At 38.8% G+C, this 20312-nt stretch overlaps 1 long non-coding RNA gene across 2 annotated transcripts; it reads left to right on the top strand.

Moving 5' to 3' along the window:
- LOC110392506 lies at positions 1851–20054 on the top strand. Of its 2 annotated transcripts, XR_002434438.1 has the most exons (5): positions 1851–2195; positions 10356–10447; positions 13135–13333; positions 16359–16436; positions 17318–20054. It is a non-coding gene; the product is annotated as an uncharacterized LOC110392506 (long non-coding RNA). The 2 variants fall into 2 exon arrangements; XR_002434439.1 differs by lacking the exon at positions 13135–13333.

Raw genomic sequence — 20312 nt, forward strand, 5'->3', positions numbered from 1 at the left:
TGGGGCTGTTTAGTCTGGGGAAGAGGAGGCTGAGGGGAGACCTTATTGCCCTCTGCAAATACCTGAAAGGTGATTGCAGTGAGAGCAGGGTTGGTCTCTTCTTACTGGTGACAGGTGACAGGACAAGGGGAAATGGCCTCAAGTTTCGCCAGGGGAGGTTTGGGTCAGATATCAGGAAAAACTTCTTTACAGAAAGGGTTATTAAGCACTGGAACAGGCTCCCCAGGGAGGTATGTGAGTCACCATCCCTGAATGTATTTAAAAACCGTTTGGATGTGGTGCTCAGGGACATGATTTAGCGGTGGGCTGTTAGGGTAGTATGGTTAGGTTGTGGTTGGGCTTGATGATCTTGAAGGTCCTTTCCAACCTGAGCAATTCTATAAGTCTAAGAAAGACTTTGATAAAGAAGGAACTAGAGAGGTTCTCCTGTCCTCCCATACATTGTGCCTTCACAGACATGGTTGTTAGAAATGAGATCAACTAGTGTGTAGCACAGCAGAGAAGGACAAGCATCTGGAAAGTCAAATGGTACAGGTGAAGTAGACCTCAGTGTTCCTCAAGAGTCACATCTTCTGGAAATTATACAGGAGAAAGGGAGAGAAAGCATATTTTGCCTTCCCTTCGTGCAGTGATACCTCTTCTCATGCCGAAGTTCCTCTTTGGCCAGTACGCTCTTTTAGAGGTCAGGGAACAATCTAAGTCCACTGTAGTCCTGTCCACAGGAGAAAATAGAGGGAATATTCCTATTTATTCTGCCTTTTTTTGTTGCACTGGCCTCCCTTCAGCCTCATAAGAGGCAGCAGCACCACCAAAGTGTGCATGTGTGTAAATACTCATTACAGTGTAGACCTGTGCAGCATTATCTTCTGATTTCACACCCTTGAGCCCAAGAAAAATATTGTGATTTTTTTCAGGTAGCAGGGATGTGATTTATTCTTGTGTTACTGGTTTGGTTTGCATGCCATACTTTGATCCATCCTAACATTTTTTCTCCATTTTTTATTTTTGGTCTGTTCTTGTCTTAAATGGAGTCTCAGATCAAGTCCAGTTCCTCATAATAGGAAGTTCTGTTTCTTTCAACCTTACCACCTTCATTCTCTATTTCCCTACACTCTTTTTTTCTCCTCCATATAGTTTGGTAAGGCCTCTAATTGACTTTTGCATTTCCTTTGCTTTTTTTCTGCTAACTACAAAGGAATCCTAGAGAGCCTCCCCTGCAGTAGGATCCTTATTGCTCAGCTGCATTCATATGCAAGAATCCTGCTGGAGACTATGAAACAGTATCCTACCATGTCTCAGCCCTTGAAAGCTGTCCTTAGACAGGAACTGGTTAATAGCTTTTGTTTTAAAAATAGGCAGTGAGGAAATTAAGGTTTTAGGGTTGGGTAAGTTCCTCATTCCAGTCTAAGTGGAATACATCTTGAGCACTTACTCTGCCTTACCCATGTCCTTACTAGAGGTATTAACATTTTCCACTATGTGTATATAACTAGATAGTCTATTCTAGTGAGTGTTGGTTATGGTCAGTAGGAAATGCATGTTTTCCCATAGGTAAATACATAGTCATGCAAGGCTAGAATTCAACCAGAAGTTTATGAAATTGCCATTTTATACATAGAATATGTAATTATAAACAGTAGAAGTGCATTTCTCATTGTAGTGGAAATGCTGAGTCATGGCTTGAAGCAGTGATTGAGCATCTGGTGAGAAGGCAGGCCTAACCCAGGGGAGTACAGGCACATGCAATGCTCCTGATTGACTGGAAGAGGTGGAGCCAGGATATACCCCTTCCCAGACTTCATTTAGGGGTTGGCAGTGCAGGTGAGAGTATTTCTCTGGACATTCTTGTGTATCTGAGGCCTTCTGGATGTTAGCAGCCTTTTCCCCTTATTTCTGCACCCACTGCTGCCATGTCTGAGCAGCTCCTTGCTTGCTGCAGGCTGGGATCTTGCTGCTCTGCTGCCTTGTTGCACTTTCTATGGTGTTACAATCATGTTGCGCTTGTAAACTAGGATGTCCTGTTTCTGGTCTGCAGATATTTCCATACAGCGAGAACTGTCTGCTCAGTACTGGTCACAGAAAGCACCTTGAAACTGCTACTCAGCATTACAGAAGCTCTACTTCCATTTCAGCCAAAGGTGGAGGAGCCGTTTTCACAGTGTAATGAGCAATGATCTGTTGGAAAGACCACTCAGGTAAGGTTTTCTCTAGTTCTTTTCCATGATTTACCTTTGTGGTGCTTCATACCATGGAAAAGGGTTTTTACTGATCTTCTTCAAGATGCGTCTATGAGGTCTCCTACCATCAAACTTCAGCCACGTGCAGAAAATATGGGGATAATGATTTCAGCCTAGTGGCAACTTATGTATAGATGTAGCATTAAGATCAATGATTTTGTTTTATAAGCTATAAATTATCTTTGTCGCATCTTACCTAAGTTTTATCACAAGCAAGTATTTTGTTGAGTTGGAGCTGCATATACTATGAGTGTAATTTTCTGCTCTATTCCTGTTTTGCCATTTTTGTTTTGTGTAGTTTTTATTTTTATACTGTTGAGTGATATACATTTGGAAGAGAAGAAGCAAAACTTCTCAGCTTATTCAGTTTTTGAAGATGATTTTCTATGTATTCCTGTGTAAAAAGGGGATGTACACATTTGACCAAAAACCAAATAACCTTGATACTTAATCTTCAAATTAAAGAAGTTTACTTTCCCATTTTAACATATGATAGAAGCATTCCCTCAGGATCTAATTCATGCTTTGAACTTCTGCCAAAGATCACGCCAGCAGCTTTCTGATCAGTACATTTTGCTAGCAAGAGATAGCCTGACGACAGGAGGTGATGGGAGTCTATGCATCAACGCTCTCAGCCCCAAAGTACTGTTAAATGAGCTCCACTTGGGCAAAACAGCATGCTTTTGACACTTTCTCATCTTTAGGTGCAGGTGTTTAGCTCTGAAGTGACTTCTACTCCTTTGGCCTCTGTGCTCAAATGGAATGACAAGTTTTGTTATTACATAAGTTGCCCCTAAAGTAATGCTTCCTATTTATTTCCATGGAAACTACAACAGCTTGAGCACAATAATGATATTTGATAGAGCAAATTCTCAGCTACAAAACACTGTTTTTCAACATAGTCCCCACCATTAGCTGTGCATTCTTGACAGTGATAAGGAAGAGCTTGTGTGCTGCACTCTGCACCAGCAGAGGTGACCCACTATCAAATCACCCACTGCCTCACTGTGCTCACATCCACTGTTTGGTCTCCATAAACATTCAGCAAGTGTTGATGAATACCAATGGATGCCATTTTTTTCTGCATGGAGGTGTCAATGGTTTACGGGCGTTCATACCAGTTCCATGACGAATGGGACGGGGGACCCACGGACCCATGCCCTGGGAAAGGGAAAAAAGGGTAAGGCAATGGGCCTGAGAGCAAAAATAGTGGCAGCAATCTGAAGAGAAACAAACTAATTTACTAAATAAGATATCGGAATGCAAAACAACACGCTGTAATACAATATAATTACAATTTAAGCTGATAAATCCAATACACAGAGAGAGAATGTCCCAAAATCAAGGTAGGCCTTACTCTAATACCGACGATAAGATGGCTGGGGAGTGAGATGCTGCCAGGATGAGAGACGGGCGGAAAGAGAACAAGGTCTTGTGATCTGCAAGTTTTCATCTTTCCCTCTGACTGGAAATGGTAACAGAGGAGCAAAGTCTCCTGCGGAATGTAGTAGTTGTTCTCTTCTGAGAACCAGGTACATACGCTACATTTTGTTATGATGTAGAATACCAATAACCAAAAATCATAAAACCATGACAGGAGGAATTCAATGAAACTCCTTTGCTTCACCTGCACTTCCATGTCAGACGCCATTTTGTCAGACTGCCCCTCTGCTACCATCTGTCACACAGCAATAAAATGTAAGGGAGTATTGTCTGGAAGGTTCCACCTCTACTGCCATACCATCAACCATCTGCCTCTGACGTTGTGGGCCAACACAAAGCATTAGAGCAGCCCTTGTAGTATTAAAAACAGTAATAATAATAATCACAGCAATATAGATCATCCCAGAGTGTGAAATGAACTTAGTGAAGCACCATATAAAGCTCTTAATATGGAGTGAAATCTTTTTATGAAAGCTTTTGAAGCTTAGAAGCCACTACAAAGTCTGTATAGATTTTAGATTTGCCAACCTGATGTCCTTTTGGCATCATGCTTCTCAAAAAGCAGTGGAAATGTTCCCATTTTTTCTTTCTAGCCAGTAGATGTCTTGTCTCTCTTGACCCCCAGCTCTCTTTCTTTCAAGTGTTTAAAGATGTGAAGTAATTTCTTGCACATTTTAATGTCACTGATGCCTGAATAAAGGAAACCATCCAGGTAGTGTTAATGTTGGTTCTATTCTCCCTTGGTATTCATAGCAAAGAGGATTTTGAATTCAGCTGAAAGGGAGCTTCCATTAATGTAAGCACCTTACAGATAAAAATAATTTGTTCTTATCATTGGTCTTATTAGGAGCAAGGAAGGGCAACAAAACAAAAAGGAGATGCAATAGCCCATTGCGCATAACTGCATTCACACACTTCAAATGTGTTTGTTTTTTATTTATGCTCAGAAACTTTGGCAAGGGCGGAAATAAGAGAAGCTTTTACCCGCTTACTGACTGTAGACCTCATTTTAGCACATTTAGGAACCATTATTGCACCTCCATTTCTACCACATTAGGAAGACATTCTGTTACAAAGAGGAAAGAACATATACATTTTTTTTTTTTTAAAAAAAAAGGAAATTGCATTGTACTCCCACTCCAAAGTATAGAAATAGATACATCTAGAGATGTATTCAGGGCCACTCCATGTTGTTTGATGTGGAAGCTGATCCATTGGAAGTGAAGTTGCCTCTGTTCTTCTATGTCATTTTCTATCTGTAGTGTAACAGTTAACTTTGACATTGTTTATGTGCATGTCATCATTTTCTTCAACTCTATTCACTCCAGTCCACAGGAATTAGAAACTTAATTGAAATTTGAACTTTTTCTAGGTTTCCCATTCCTTTTTATGTACCTTTTATTGTCACTTTCTTGCATGACTATTTTTTTCCTATGTTTTTTGACCAACGTCTGCCGGTTGGATCAGAGAAGCCCCATTAGGTCCTTTTGCTTCACTTGTACTCTGCGCTGGATGAGAAATTTTTTACATCTAGTTTTCTAGAAAACAACTTTCAAGTCCTCACTGCATTCATGAATACATGCAAATAGCATCCAACTAAAAAGAGACAACTTGTGATTCTTTTCTTTGACCTAGAAACTCACATACCAGAACACAAATCTAAAAACAAAAATAGTTCCACCTGCTGAGTATCCACAGATGCTATCACATTCCCCTTGATGCTCCACAGATTTTTTTCAGAGCAAAGGTACAAATGTAAATTTTGGCATAGTAACCGTGACATGTTGATGTAAGTTCTTCTGTGACTGTTCTGCAGACAGAATGAATGTTGTTACAGTACTCATTAGTTTAAGCATCCAGTACTTGGGTCTAAAAGTCCCTACTTCATTCCTTGGACAAGGTGGCTGCTCCAAAGAGGTTTCTGTGAAGATATCATATCAGGTACTTTGCACCCAGGATAATTTTTACTGTTGAAAATACTCAGAAGCACGATAAGATCTTTGTCAATTACTTGAGTGTCTTTCTGATGTTAAGATTTAACTTAAGTAAGTGTTATCAAAGACTCAGAGATCGGGAACAGAATGAAAGCAAGGGGTTGCTGGGAGGGTAAATTGTGGACTTAGTGAGGAAGGTTTGAATATGATGTAAATCTTGGTGTATTCACCCTAGAATGGGCTTGGAAGCTAGAAGGAAAACAGAGATCATTCTTTTCCCATGTGACTGTTATGTAGGCTTATTTGAAAGGCTTTCCCCCTCATAACTCTGCTCTCCCTATTTCATGAGCCTGCAGCCAAATTGCAATATTTTCACAATACTTCTTTCAGCATAGCTGCCTACATGAAGGAGGACAAAGCCCAGTAGCGTTTTCAGCAGAAGTTCAGGACCAGCACAGTGTTTCATCAAAGATGCTATTAACATCTGTTTATTTGCAATTCCTGGTTTAAGTCTCAGTGGGAACTCATCTGCCAAGGGGAAGGGTTTCAAATAAGGTCAAGTGAGAAATGTACTCTGCTCCACCCCAGGTCACAGAGGGCATATTTTCATTGTGTCTTTGTTGTTTTTCCTCAAGCTGAAGTACGAAGTCGTCTGGACTGAAAAACACATGTTGTTTATTGTGCATGAGAGATGGATGTATGGATATACCATGTGTGGGAGGTAGCATGGTCATTCACCTTCTCTCTCCAACATAGTGGTAATGCCTGCAATGAATCCCCCTCTGAACAGAAATTATCTTTGCCTGTAATTTCACCTGTACTGGTGATTAATCATTTCTGCTGAGCTGCAGTGGGTTTTCCCATTAAGGAAGAAACAAACAGATAAACAAACCCTGTTTATGGGATTGACTGATGCTGAGTTGGCCAGGTGGCATATTTGGGTAGACCAGAGTATTTCACGATTTGGGAGCTAAAGTTCCCTCTGCTCTGAGTATAAAGCTCTGAAGTTTTTGCAGTGACTCCAGAAAAGGACAGAGCAGTGCCTATTTTTATGTTATTTCTACACATCAGGAAGTGGCTGTTTGTTCTAAGGTAGCTGAAATGGAGCTAAGCACTACTGTTAATATTTGCCTTTCAGCGGGTTTGATGGTGACCTTCCTTCCCCAGTTCACCCAAATGAAATTAAAAGATGGAAGGGAAAAAGTTGTAAGTTCTCGAAAACGACTGTCTTCAAAAGTCATGCAGTAGTGCTGTGGATGGATTTTAAAATAGGGCTTGTTAAATTTATGATCACTAATAACATTTGTAGTTACAGTATGCAAGCAAAGATAAGGCCACTCTAATTTCATGCTTCAGGAGGTGAGATGATTGCCCGCAGGGGGTCAGGAAGGATATTTTCCCTCCATGCTTATACAGGACTGCACAACTGTTTGGGGTCCATAATCACCCATATGCCCAAAGAACATGCCTAGTTTTAAGCACATGCTCAAGTAGTACTAGGGCTGCTAAGCTTTCCTTTTACCATGAGTGATATTAAGTGCTCACATAGCATTCATCAGTCTCCAAATCCTCTAGAAAAAAGAATCAAATTCTGCTCATTCTAATAGTAACTCCTTTCAGTTCAGTCTGATATCTCCAAGGATTACTAATGACTGATTGTGATGTCTGATTAGTTACCTAATACATTTACTTCTGTAAACTTCCCCAGAAAGACTACATATGCAAAACATGAGTAATAGAAGACATCTAAAATACTGTGGAGTATTCCACTAGTGTCAGAAGCTTTCTTTAATCTTAAGATCTGTGATTACTGTTGAATTTCAGAGATGATAAATCTTTGGTGATCAAAAGATAAAGATTAAGCATCTATGTGAACGGTAAACAACAAGTAAATTAGAATAGATGTTCTTATCTAAAATTACAATGTAAATGAGAAGAAGCGGTGGAAATAATAGTAGAAACTAGCCTTTAAATTCAAAGAATTTGTATAGATATTTTAGGAAATGAATACAATGCAGAATTTTCTAAATACTTTTATGACAAATTACAGAAAGCATTGTACTATTCTCATTCAGCACGTGGAAAAAATAAGGCAAAGCAATTAAGCAACTTTGTCAAAACCTTGGAGTGATTTGGAGAGATCACGTCATTTGCCAGAAAGAACATAGTATTTGGTCTTTCTTAAATGTCTCGTCCTGACCATTCACGTGGGAACTAATCAAGTTGGATATGAATGTAGATATTTTTCTGTGTATTCATTTTATACAAAGAAGCTGTGTTTTACTGCATTTGTTATATTCACATAGTTATGAGAAGACATTTTAGAAATTCTGGTCCAACTGGATTTGTGATAAATATTTTGAAGTTTACAAATTTTGACATAAATAAAAGTGTTCCTTTAGCCAATACCTGCTCCCTGTTAATTCTCAGTAACCCAGACAGCTTGCAAAACACAGGATTTGCTTTCTTGTCATGGTCAGTCTTTGGATGGAAAAAGCGACCATTTCAACATTACATCCAGAAGAGATAGGCACCTTGTACAGGTTTTGTGTGATAAGAATTCATTAATTTGATGTTGGATTACATAATGTAATTTTTTCTTCACCCACATGCTCTGATTGCTACTTCCTAGAGTTCCTCCAAAGAGCAAGAGTAGAGTTTAGCACTTCTTCATTCTTTGCATATCAATCTCATTAAATCTAGTGTTTAATTGTTTTAAGAGCCAAAGAGTTGCAAATTCAGAGCAGACAGTTTACACGTGTGTAAGATTGCTAAGCAAGCTAGATATTGTAGGCAGAAACCGGACAAATCATTTTTACTTTGTTTCTGAGACACAGCAGGAGAGTAAAATGGAAGACATTTGCATGCCCTCAACCTTTGATCCATTTCTGGATATATCATTTCCTTGCAGCATGTGATGTCAATTAGATGATCCAAAAAAGTACAGATAAGGCTTGCAACAATAATAATCTGAAAATTACTCCTTCAGAATTGCACACAGTAGGAACCAGACTGGTCCGAAACTGCTTCTGACTCGTCTATTACATGATGTTTTATTGAACAAAATCAATACAATCTGTGGCAGGTTAAGAAATTAACTCAGTTCCACAAAGTGATGCATCAACGTAGTAGCAGCAAAGCAGTATATCAGTATGTATTGTACCTGTATATTTTGGCAAGTGTAAGAGTGGGGGACTTGGTGAGCATTCTGAGGCTAATCTTACAGCTGCCTGCATTTGCTAATGAATGCCTCCCTTCCTTCTATATTTTCAGTCTTCAAGTGTTCAGCAAGAAGCTGGGAGATTGACAGGTCTCTGGCTGAGATATAACCCATTCCAGAATTTCCTCTGTGGGAACTGCAGATACAATGATTTCAATGTACTGTAGGTGACAGCCTCGAATTAAACCATACAAAGGAATTAGTCAAACCCAAACTCAGTGTCTCCCTGAATTTGTTGATTCAGGCTGGTCCAATTTTGAGCAATTTTCTTAGATGGTAGCAGTGTTTATTCTCAGTAGCTGCTATTCATTTATTCCTATTAGGACAACACAGGTTTTTGGAGCTAAAATGTAGTAATGTGACAGAAGCCAATTACCCACTGCATGCTTGGCTACATGGGTGTGGGGGAACGATATAAGCCACCTGTCTCAGCAGTGATTCCATGCACCAATTTATCCATTGAGAGAAAGGTTATAAAAGGCTCAACAGGTATCTCTATTCACTGAGACCTATCTTAAAGTGATTTAATTGCCATTAGCCAACTGGGAATGCAGTTAGTTGTGGTGTTAGGTTTTTTTAATTATTATTTTTATTATCTTAGAACCTGTTTCTCTATTTTGTTTGTGACTTTCATTTTTAGTTAGCTTATTATCCAGCTTTTTTTGTATCATATTATAGTTAAACATTTATAAGCAACTTAAGATTTTGAATAGAGAAGGATATATACAGAATAAAAGTACTTACAGTAGTCTGAAAAGCGGGTCTTAAAGTTTCAACTTGAAATATAGTGGGAGTAGATGTCCCACATCTGTAATCATGACTCTGATTGTGCCTTTGTTAGAGATACTGAAATTAGATACTATGCAGAAATAGCAGGGTAGGCAGGGGGAAAAAAAAGACTTAATTTTCTCTTTAGAATCATCTGCGATAAAATTTGAAGGAAGTTCAAGAAATGTCTTTCAAAAAGCTTTGTATTTAGAACTGTCAACAGCATTTATAACTTCTGCCCTGTCCTTCACTCTTGTAGGTTTTTTTGTTGTTGTTGTTGGTTTTGTTGTTTTTTTCTTCTACCTTTTTCTGAGTTATGTTCACATCAGTACTGCCTGATTTTATGATTTTGTCATTACTTGTGTTTCAGAATCTTAATTTAGTCATGTGTTGGCAGTAGTGTGCCTCAGAATGCAGCATAATGCAATATAGCACAGCTTGAATTGTACACTCCAAATCTATGCCCTAGAGTGAAGTGTGATTACCTAAATAAGCATAGAAAGAAAATAGAAGGTTCCAGAAAGTTAGAATTAACTGGATTCTTAGGGCCATACTGGTTTTCCCATCATGCATTCCTTCTCAGAGTAGAAGCCAGGAGAAGAAAACACCATCGGCTGAAAGTGCAATGTATTTTGCTCTGTATTTCAGTGCAGCTGGGATAAATGGAATTATTCTGAGAGGAATGTAATGCCCCCTAATTTCATAACTTATCCTTCCTTCTGGCTTGATGTTGAACTTTTTTACTACTGATAGGCTTGTGAGAGACTGCAGGAGGACATGCTGCTGCATGGCTCCACTTCATTCGAAAAGCAACTACACGTAACATCTACCCAGAGACTATAATGGTAAGTAGAGGAATGATGGGGAGGGGATCTGGATAAAAATTTGTGATTTTGGAGATACGAGTTCAATTATTTCTTCCATCTCAAGGCTGGTGCTTGGTTTTTAGAAGGTTACTTAGCTCCTCAATTCTGCATTTGTTCAAAGCAGATAACAGTAGATTCTCGCTTCTCTGGAAAGAAAATTGTGTGAGAGATTATGAAAAATGGGTGAATTTAGGGTGTTTTGCAAACCAGAGAGGTGAAAAGAGATAAACGAAATATAGTTGTATAACTCTTTAGAAGAGTTGCCCTTGAACTTCAGTTACCTGGTGTTGGTAGCCTGAATTATTCCTGGGTTTTTATTTGTTGTTTTTCCTCTCTGCCTCAGACACCCTCTCAATAGAGGCTCAGAGTGTAGCTTTGCTGCATTAACTCTTTCTGTGACAGCAATGAAGGATTAACGGCAAGCTTCTGGGGTGGGAAGTGCTCATTTGTGTGAGCTCCCTGATAGACATCGCCGCTGCCCAGCACCTTCAGAGCATCTCAGCAGATGCTGTATTTGTTTCAAGCCAGACCTGACTTTTTGTTATTGAGCTGTCAAAGGAGTATGAAGGTGACGTATATTTTGTTCTCTCCAATGTTATCATAATCCAGAGCTGCTTCTACTGTTCTGTAAAATCAACAAGAAAACAGAAGAAAAACAAAGCCAGAAAGGTTGATCTGATGTTTCTGCATAGCTTTCCTATCCCAAAGAATATTTCTCAGAACCTCTGTATGCCCACCACAAGGGAAAAGCAACTACTTCTCAGGCAGTAGATAGCAACCAAACAACTCTGAATGTTACCACCATTTGTGAAAAAACATTTGAGCTACCTTTTGCCCAAGGACATTTAGAAGAAACCCCTGATGTTATGAAGAGTGCCTTGGGACCATTAATCACCAAAGCTCGGAACAAAATATTTGCTGATTGTTCACAGAGTGTATGTCAGTAAGAAAAATATTTCTTTCTCTAGTTTTCTGGAAGAGTACTCAAATGTAAGTTAAAAAAGCAGAGTAGCAAGAAGATTCTCTCAACAGGAGGTCCACCCCCTTAGTTTCTGAACTGAATGAATCAGAGGTAGAACTAACAAGATTTATCTGCCAAAAAAAAAAAAAAAAAAGGATGAATTACCCAAGTGGAAAGATTAGCTTTGTAGAGAATGATCATCAATCATTGTCCATTCCTTAACTATAGGCATTTGCAAAAGAGATATCTTGGAAAGATTTGAAAGACTTGTTGCTTCACCTTGGATAATCAGATTTCAAACCTCACTTGGATTAGACTGTACTTAGTAATATGTTTTATTTACTTATTTATTTAGATTCATTGATTCTTGACATCCCAACATGATTAATCATGCAGCTAATAAATTGAAATTGTTAGCAGTTTTAGAATCTATGCCAGTTGTCCAACCAGTCACTTCTTCCCTTCACTTTCCAAGGTTTGTACACCAACTTCAAAGGAGATGCTCAAAGAGGTTTTACTCCAGAAACATTGTAAGAAGTATTAACTTTTTATACAGCAACAGGCAGTATTAGGAGAAAAGAAAGGCAAACAGAAACCTGACTGACTCAGGAGGGAGGCAAATTTGATTATCTCCCATAGATCCTGTTTCAGACCTGAAGAATTGTTTGAGTACCTGGAAACTTATCTGTTTTTGCTAATTATATCAGCTATTTGGATCACATTCAAAAAGTTATTAAATCCAAGCTATTTCATGTTTGCGAGGGTTTCGTAGGGAACTTCCTGTCAGCCATCCTTTCCTATGTGGGAAAAGAAAAGAGATTGTAGATGTATTGTACCTGGTGGTTTTGTTGGAGTAAAGCATTTTTTGTGAGAGTTACATTTCTAGTTGAGAAGGGTCAAGGTAATGCTACTGAGATTGCTGCCAGGAAAAGAAAACCTTTAATATTTGTGTTATGTCAGCTCCGGCACAAAATTTTGGTCTCTAATGTTGAAGGCACCGTGGAATTAGTGCAGATATATTCATCCTAGATGTAAGCACCTAGGCTAAGTAGATCAGAAGGTGAAAGTCTGGTGTCTTGGCTCCTTGTCCGTTACAGGCAGATGTGTCAGATCTACAGGTCCTGCTTACCGCCTGCATGGTATTAGTGGGAAAGATGCAGCAGAGGGCTGGCAGCCTGTTATGGTGATATGGAAAGACATAAAGCCACCGCAGTGGTGCCTCATTTCCCAAGAGACATGTTACACAATTGCTCTTGGAAAGGAAAATGCAGGAAATATGCTATACTCTAAAAAAAAAACAAAAAAAAAACAAAGAGCATTAAAAAAAAAAAAAAAAAAAAAACCAACAAGCAAAACATTGTGTCCCTTGTTGGAATCTACCTTTTGTGTAACTTGCGGGGTCTACCAGGCCACCATGTATAGTCATCCATTCAAATCCTTGTCTACAGCTTCCTGGGAGGCAAACCTAATAGTAGGTGATGCACTCAGTAGATTGAAGGAGGGGTCTTGCAACTGATACATGATAAAGGGCATTTCTGGCACAGTGGCAGAGGATTGTTCTTTTGTAGCTATTCTGTATAATTTCCAGTGACATACTACTTTTCATTTGTCAACCAGAATGAAAGGTCACACTGACACCAGCACCCTCAGTAACTCCTTAGCAGCCACTTTAAGGAAAATTCTATTAATGGGTTTGTTTCTCCAGCAGGTACAAAGGATGCAGCTGGACTGCTAACCATTTGGCTGGTAACCTTTCCACCTGGCACTCATTTGCATTATTGAAATATATATTCCAGGTGACTCACCCCCTTTCTTTAGGTTACTGTTTGACTTTCAGACATAGCTGGGGTCCTTCTGGTTAAAGATGCATGAAGTAAGCACCAGCAAGAAGCACCAGCACTGTTGTAAGTTGCATGGCAGGCTGCTACGCACTGGGAAAGAGTTGAGTCTTTCTTTAAAAGTATAGCACATGTAGGGAGGGCCAAGAACAAATTGATCCTTACACTGGCTTTATTCTATAACTGCTTTGACTTCACTGGATTTGTTCAAAGTTTGCATAAATTGAGGCAATACAATTAGGTGAAAGTAAGAGTGTCTAATCAGTTAGATGTTCAGTTCTAACTCAAAAGGGGTTGCAGTGCTGAAATCCTAATCTTCACTGCTAGGTCTAGCTATGTATTTTAAGAAGAAAAGATCTTCTTTAATGCTTTTGAGCTGGAAACTTTGGAGTTGCCTCTGCTGTTTCTTTGTCTAGGATTTTCATTATTATGCTAGACACTAAAGAGTTAGCTAGTAATAGAGAGAGCTCTGAGGTTAAATCTGTGATAGCTTTAAAATCAGGAACAATTGTGAGGTATAATTAAGTTGAAAAGGCCACAAAGGAAGAGTTTCTAATTTTAACATAAAATACACAGCTTCAGTTAAAAAAAAGACTTGGCAAATTTTACAGAGAGCAGTTGTAGAAACCACATAAGACTCGTAGCTAATACATATCAATTTTCATAAGTCATAAAGATTTTTATTTTTTAGAGGACTAAATAAAAGTCTATTACATGTACCTTTTAGTACAGGTAGTTTTTTGCCTTGTATTATTTACTCAGAATGGGAAATGTAACAGGGTACTAGCTTTATGTATGGCAAGTTTAAGCACTGTTCATCTAACCAGTTAAATCCAGACTGACTAACACTAATGCAGATAATTTTCATAAACACAGCATGGATATATGCATGAGTAAAGCCTTCTATGCTTAATTAACTGCAAGATTAGAGTTTGGGCCTTCTTCCACAAGTGAATCATAGAACTACTGAGCTATCAATTGTGTTTGTAAGTTGTTCAGTACGCTAGCTAGAAATTATAAAATATAAAATCTACTCAGGCATTTATATACAATTAATCTTTCTATATATTGAAAATAAAAAGGAGTGTGTGAATAACTTGTAGTTACAGTTTACAGTAAAGATAGCCAAGAAGCAAAATTCTGTAATTGCTTTGGACCCCCTCATTATCAGATGCTGGGAGCAAAAATCTGAAGCTTCAGTACCACGTGGAGCATTTCTGCATTTTGCTGAGTTAAGGCAGTGGTTTAATTCTACACTGCTTTAGAATTTTTCAGTACACAGGAGGAGGGAGGAACAGAAATCAATATTTGAGAGTTGTTTAAAGTGTTGTTTTAGTTAGACTGCAAGAAAGTACTAAGCACAGTAGAAATGTGGTGTGCATTGTTAAAGATATTATAAACAACATTTCTGCACTAGACCTGCAAAATTATTTTCCTTATAATACGGTGGCAAATTTAATTACTGTAGAGATATTGATTTAATGATCAGGTTTTTTTTCCCATAATGGTGCATACTTTTACATGATACTGCATCTTCTTTGTCACTTGTATAGAGTAAATGTGTTATGTATAATAACAGTAAATGCACATTTTTCCTTCTTTGAAGAACTGAAGAATAACTGTACCAAAAGTCAGTCCAGCTCAGAATCCTGTCTCTGGCAGTGATAAACATTGAATAACTGGGAAAACTGGAAGGTTAGGATGAACGTGTTATTATACCTCTCTGGGATATACTCCCATTTATCAGCTATCTCTAGGCCATGCATTCCTGTGTAGAGGTATTTATTTCTGTATTGAAAAGTACTTCTTGGATTTTTATTCTGTGGATTCCTTTAATTGCTTTTTTTGAAATAATGTGGGTTTGTTTTTTTTTTTAGATTGTAGAATATCTTGTGATTGCAGGATGCCATCTTCATTGATAAATAGTGCTGCTCATACCCTGTTTGCAGTTTGCTCTCTCAATTTAATAATGGTGTGCCAAGCATCTAACAACCTTGGCCCTCACAGACACTTCCACTGCAACAGTCAGTGCATTTTATGTTAAATCGCAATAATTATTTCTATGCAAGTCCCAGTTAGCCTTTGATTACCTGTGTAAGGTCATTGAGAAGTTTGATGTGAGGTCCCCCGGAAACAGGTATATGCAAGCATTATCAATCCGTTAAGGAAGAGGCAGACAGAGCAATTTGTAACACAGGTAATTGTGTTCCAGTTGTTTACAGTTCCTTTTGTAACGTTGTATGCAGTGGCTTTGAAGAAACTCCTGTTTAAATTTGTCTAAATCTAGGATAACTACTGTGGTGTTTCATAGGTATAACAGAGACCCTGTGTGACCCAGGATCATTGTCTTTTCCTGACCTCATCTATAGCTGTCTTCTGTTTAGCAGCTGCCATGTTTCATCACAGCAGTAGGTGATGTTCTCCCTGCATACCATTTGGGAGATACACAGCACTGAAAATAATATATTACCATGTTTCTCAGGAAAATGATGTTTGGGCAACATCGGTTTCTCAGCATGGATGCAGGTGTGCAGTGAAACAGGGACTGTAGACTTGTGTAAGGTCATTGGATCCTGCCCTCTTAAATAACTCACTTTTAGTTTCAAGTGGGGATTCTCAGCAGTTGATTTACCAGGTCACTAAAGGCCCTGAAGCATCCCCAGGTAAAAGCTAAGTCTTGAGACCCATGTCGCAAGATAGCAGAGAAACTCTATGGCTCCCTCTCCCTCCTCCTCCTCCTTATCCTTCATGTTGTGGCTGCCTCTATCAATAATTCTGCATCAGTAATGACAGGGGATGACTTTTTTTTTTCTCCACTAGTATTGGCATTCTCAATGCATAACAGCAAGAATAGAGTAAAAACCTCAGATAATGTTCAAGAGAAACCTGAAGGCTAGTTCAGTTAGCTCCTGGATGGCTTTAATTTATGTGGCCAGAATTAACTGTGAGTGACAGATTGAAGAGCCCATGCAGGTACTGATCTTAGCAACATTTCAGCAATAGCATTTTTCAATGTGTTTCTTGCTCCTATGCAATTTATCCACTGCATTCTTTTAGACAAAACAAACCTTTCTCTTTCTGTTGTTGCCAGATGCGTCATCCTCCTTAAAATCCTTGGTATGCCTGTGTCTGCTGATCAGTGCAGAAGAAAGACTAGTTCTATTTTTAGGTAAGTCTTTCAACTCAATGCAGCCCATGCATTATTCTAGGCCATCAATAGAAACTCTGTAGAAACTTCTCCCCTGCAGAGTCCCCTGTGTGTGCTGTCAGTCAGCTGCTGTTCCAAATCTGCTCCTCCTTCTTTATGCATCGTCATTCTTTGTCCTTTAGTAATCAGCAAGTTCCAAAGTCTTGAGTTCCAGCAACTGTTTCCTAAAATCTGAACACTGAAGAGTCACAGACATACATGTAGAAGTACATCAGCTGCAGTAGCCTCAGGGACATTGTGACTTTCTGTCAAATGAAGAATGGGCATGGATAAGGATGGCTTTGATTACCATTTGGCCTGGATATGATGCATTACTCCTCTTCACCATTTTTTTTCTGTGTCCTCTCTTTGCTTATCTGTCAGGCTTCATTGGCTGGGATGTTGCTGGAGAAGTATACTATGGCCAATCTCACCAAAATTCAAGCAGATGCAAATAGTATCTAAGTTTCCCTTTCCAGTGGTTCAAATCTACCTGTGGTTTTGAAACACTCCATGGAGTCTCCTGAATCTCCTATTCTCCCTGTTATTTGGTATCTCTGAAGTTATGCAATATGGCAGGAATATGTACTGTGCTCTTCTATTCCATACAGATTTACAATTGAGCAATGCTAATTTCTTAATTAACAATATAGATGAGCTGAAGGCCTGTATTAGAATAGTAAGCAGAGCTCACTTGTTCTTTGTATTCTTGTCTCCTAATTAACCAGATTTTTGTTTGTTAAGCTGTGGAATAAATTTTGTTCCCCTATAAATGTAAAAATTATATCTTCTTCCCCCCCAATTTTTTTCTAAGACTGATACATATCACAGAATAGGAATAAGCTTTCATTCTTTAACTGTAGATGTGATGGTAAAAACCAGTATGAATGGACACGCCAGCTTTCCTCATTACAAGAAGAAGACTGATCTGTCCTCCAGCAGATATCATACATTGTTTGCCATGAGACCTGCATTTAACCAAAGGAGATCTTGTGGGAAAGGCTTTATCTGTGACAGAATGATATCTATTTGATAACTTACCCGCCGAAGACAGCTGCTGGTGCACAGTAGAAGCCAGAAAGATATAAATGTAAAAAAGAGGTGAACAGAGAAAGAAAGGATACATCCTGAAGACAGAAAGAAAATACTTGAATCCTTTGACCCATGTCTGTCTGTTGCCTTCCTGGATGCAAGAGGGAAATGAAAAATGTAGAAAAAGCGTGCAAGCAAGTTCTCTGAGGCTATTTGATAAAGCTCCATCATGTTATTAACAAAAGAGGGAAGAACCTGTGTCCAATTATGGCACTAGGGTTTTCTGTTGTTATTTTTCTTAAATCAGGAGTGATTACCATGATGGCATGGGGGTGGTCAGGCTATAATGAAAGGGAATGTTTTTTCTATATGCAGTAGAAAGTTAGTATCTTGGAACTCCATACTAATAGATAAAAATTAATAGTGCTATAGGAACCAACTGCCATCCCTGCTTGTATTTAGGCAAGAAAAAGGGAACTCAAATGCTGTTTTTTGTCTCAGCTGAGCATGCTAGGGTGGGATTTTTAAATGCAAATATTCAGGAAAGAGGACCTGTGCTTTCTGAGTGCTCCAAAAACATGTATTTTGTAATTTTCTAAACCATGAGCAATGTGTTTAAAATGCTGTCCTGGGACTTCTGAATGCAGCTTCTCAATGGTAGTTCTGGAAGGCAAGAGGACAAAAAATTGCCTGGATTCTGATGGAAATGACAGTGCTTATGCAGCTTAAGACTTTGCATAATACTTGGTTAAAGTGACCTTGCAAAGGTTAATCTTCCTTGAACAAAAAGAAGAAAAAGTGGTGCTCAAGTCCTTTAGCCTGATGTTTATTTTCAAGAGTAGTCTTTTTATACTAACTGCTTACACTCAATGGATGTGCTTTACAGTAATGCTTATGCTGTGCATGTTGCCATTTCTACTTCCATTTTATGCCTACCAATTTCATCTGGATAGATGACTGCAACTTTTCCTTTTGGATTTGGCCCTTAGCGCTGTTTCCCCTGTTTCTGTCATTTTAAGATGTTTGCGCCATCCTTTACAAAAGTGCTGAAGCTTTAAATCATTGGGAAACTGCAACTAGTGAGAAATGCAGCTATTCATTAGAGGGAACATTTTGTACAGGCAAATGTGATCTTGGAATTGTGGGCGGTTTGAGCTGAAATTGAAGTCACTGGCTTTGACTTGGGACTTGATACACAGAGAGATTTCTTCTCTGGGCTGTGCTGTAGCTGCTGTAATCCTTAAACTGGAGCTTTCTCAATATGAAAGAGGGGAGGAGCTTTGATGGCTGTGAACAAACTGAAATTACTGCCTGTCCTAGTGTCAAAAATTGCCTTTCTGTGGTGACTTTTCAGGCTACTGTAAAAGCCAACTGTTTGAGAGTGTTTGGAGAAAGCTGAGAGCCAACTTCTCACAGCAGTGGTGAGGAAGGAAGTAATTTCTGTTCATTGTTGCATTCCCACGTAAATGATTAGATTAAGGCCTCTGTATTTCATTGTATTGTATAAATTAATGATGATGCTATTAGGGATCTACAGTCATGGATATGGGGGAGAGGGGTGTCATTTTAATTCTAAATAAATTCTACAGGTGCTGCAGTGGTTTGTGTAATTGACAAGAGGAGAAATGAGTCATCACAACACTGCCTCCTAGCTACAGGCATATGAGGGTTTGTAACAGATTTCGAAGCACTGTTTTTCTCTGATCTCACCATCGAGACAAATACTCTTTTGTAAAATGTACATTTTGATTTCTGTAGAGTGACAAATTGGTATTAGTTTAGCTTAGCTCAATCTTATTTACCCATGCATTTACTTCTACCCCCACAAATGGTCACATCAGCTGTCACTACAGAGGTGGACCTCCAGTACTCTGAAAAACCCCTGTAATGTCTAGTGCCTCATAACAAAGTGTTGTCCCTGAGTGATGGGCTGAGGGCACCATGTTTAGAACAAGGATGTTTTTTTCCAGCCCTCTCTGGATGGAAAAGAAAGTCACATGATACAGAAGAGAGCAGCACGCAGAGACAGTTGTTTGCTTAGGTAGTATTTGTCAGAACAGAATTCCTTTGCTTTGAAAATGAGGGGCAGGTTCTCATATGAGATCTTTTAGGCAGAATTGTTGGGATTTCCGTAAACCAAGAGATGTGGCTACAGAGATGAATTTCCATGGCTCAGGTGGTGGCTCATCTCACCCCTACAGGTCTATCCTGAGGGAAGCTTTAGAACCAAACCATGTGAGAACAAAGTGTGCTTTCAGCTGGGATTAAGCCAGACATCCGTGTTATAGTTGTATGCTCTTTTATTTTGCATGATAAATTACTCTCCTTTTAAATAAATATGATAGGTTTGTTTATTCACATTGTTTCAATTCTGCATTATTCCTACTTCCTTGTACTGTCCAGTGCGCATATATAAATATGGACACACCATATAAAATCAAGTTGTCAGCAAACAGTGTTGCATGGGTGATTAGATCAATAATGGAATCCAGGAGCTACTGGTTTTGGTGAACATCACCACTCTGGAAACACTTGGAACTTCCTGTAGCCTAAATATTGCTCAGATAGTTGGAAAATTCTCATTACAAATTGTGTCACATATATGCACAGGTATCCTTGTACCCTTCAAAATTTGCTAGTGGTCTGTGAACAGTTTATTAGTAAGGCAAAGAAACGGTTCAGTCACTGTATGATTTCAGCTGTCCAGCTGAACATGCTTCAGATGCAGTTAATGGAAACTAATCTATAGTAATTATTGCTGAATATTAATATTCTTATGGAAAAAAATCAATTAATTTTTACTCTAACTTGAAGAAGAATGAATGA

Source organism: Numida meleagris, chromosome 1, assembly GCF_002078875.1.
Source record: "Numida meleagris isolate 19003 breed g44 Domestic line chromosome 1, NumMel1.0, whole genome shotgun sequence".
Lineage (NCBI taxonomy): Eukaryota > Metazoa > Chordata > Aves > Galliformes > Numididae > Numida > Numida meleagris.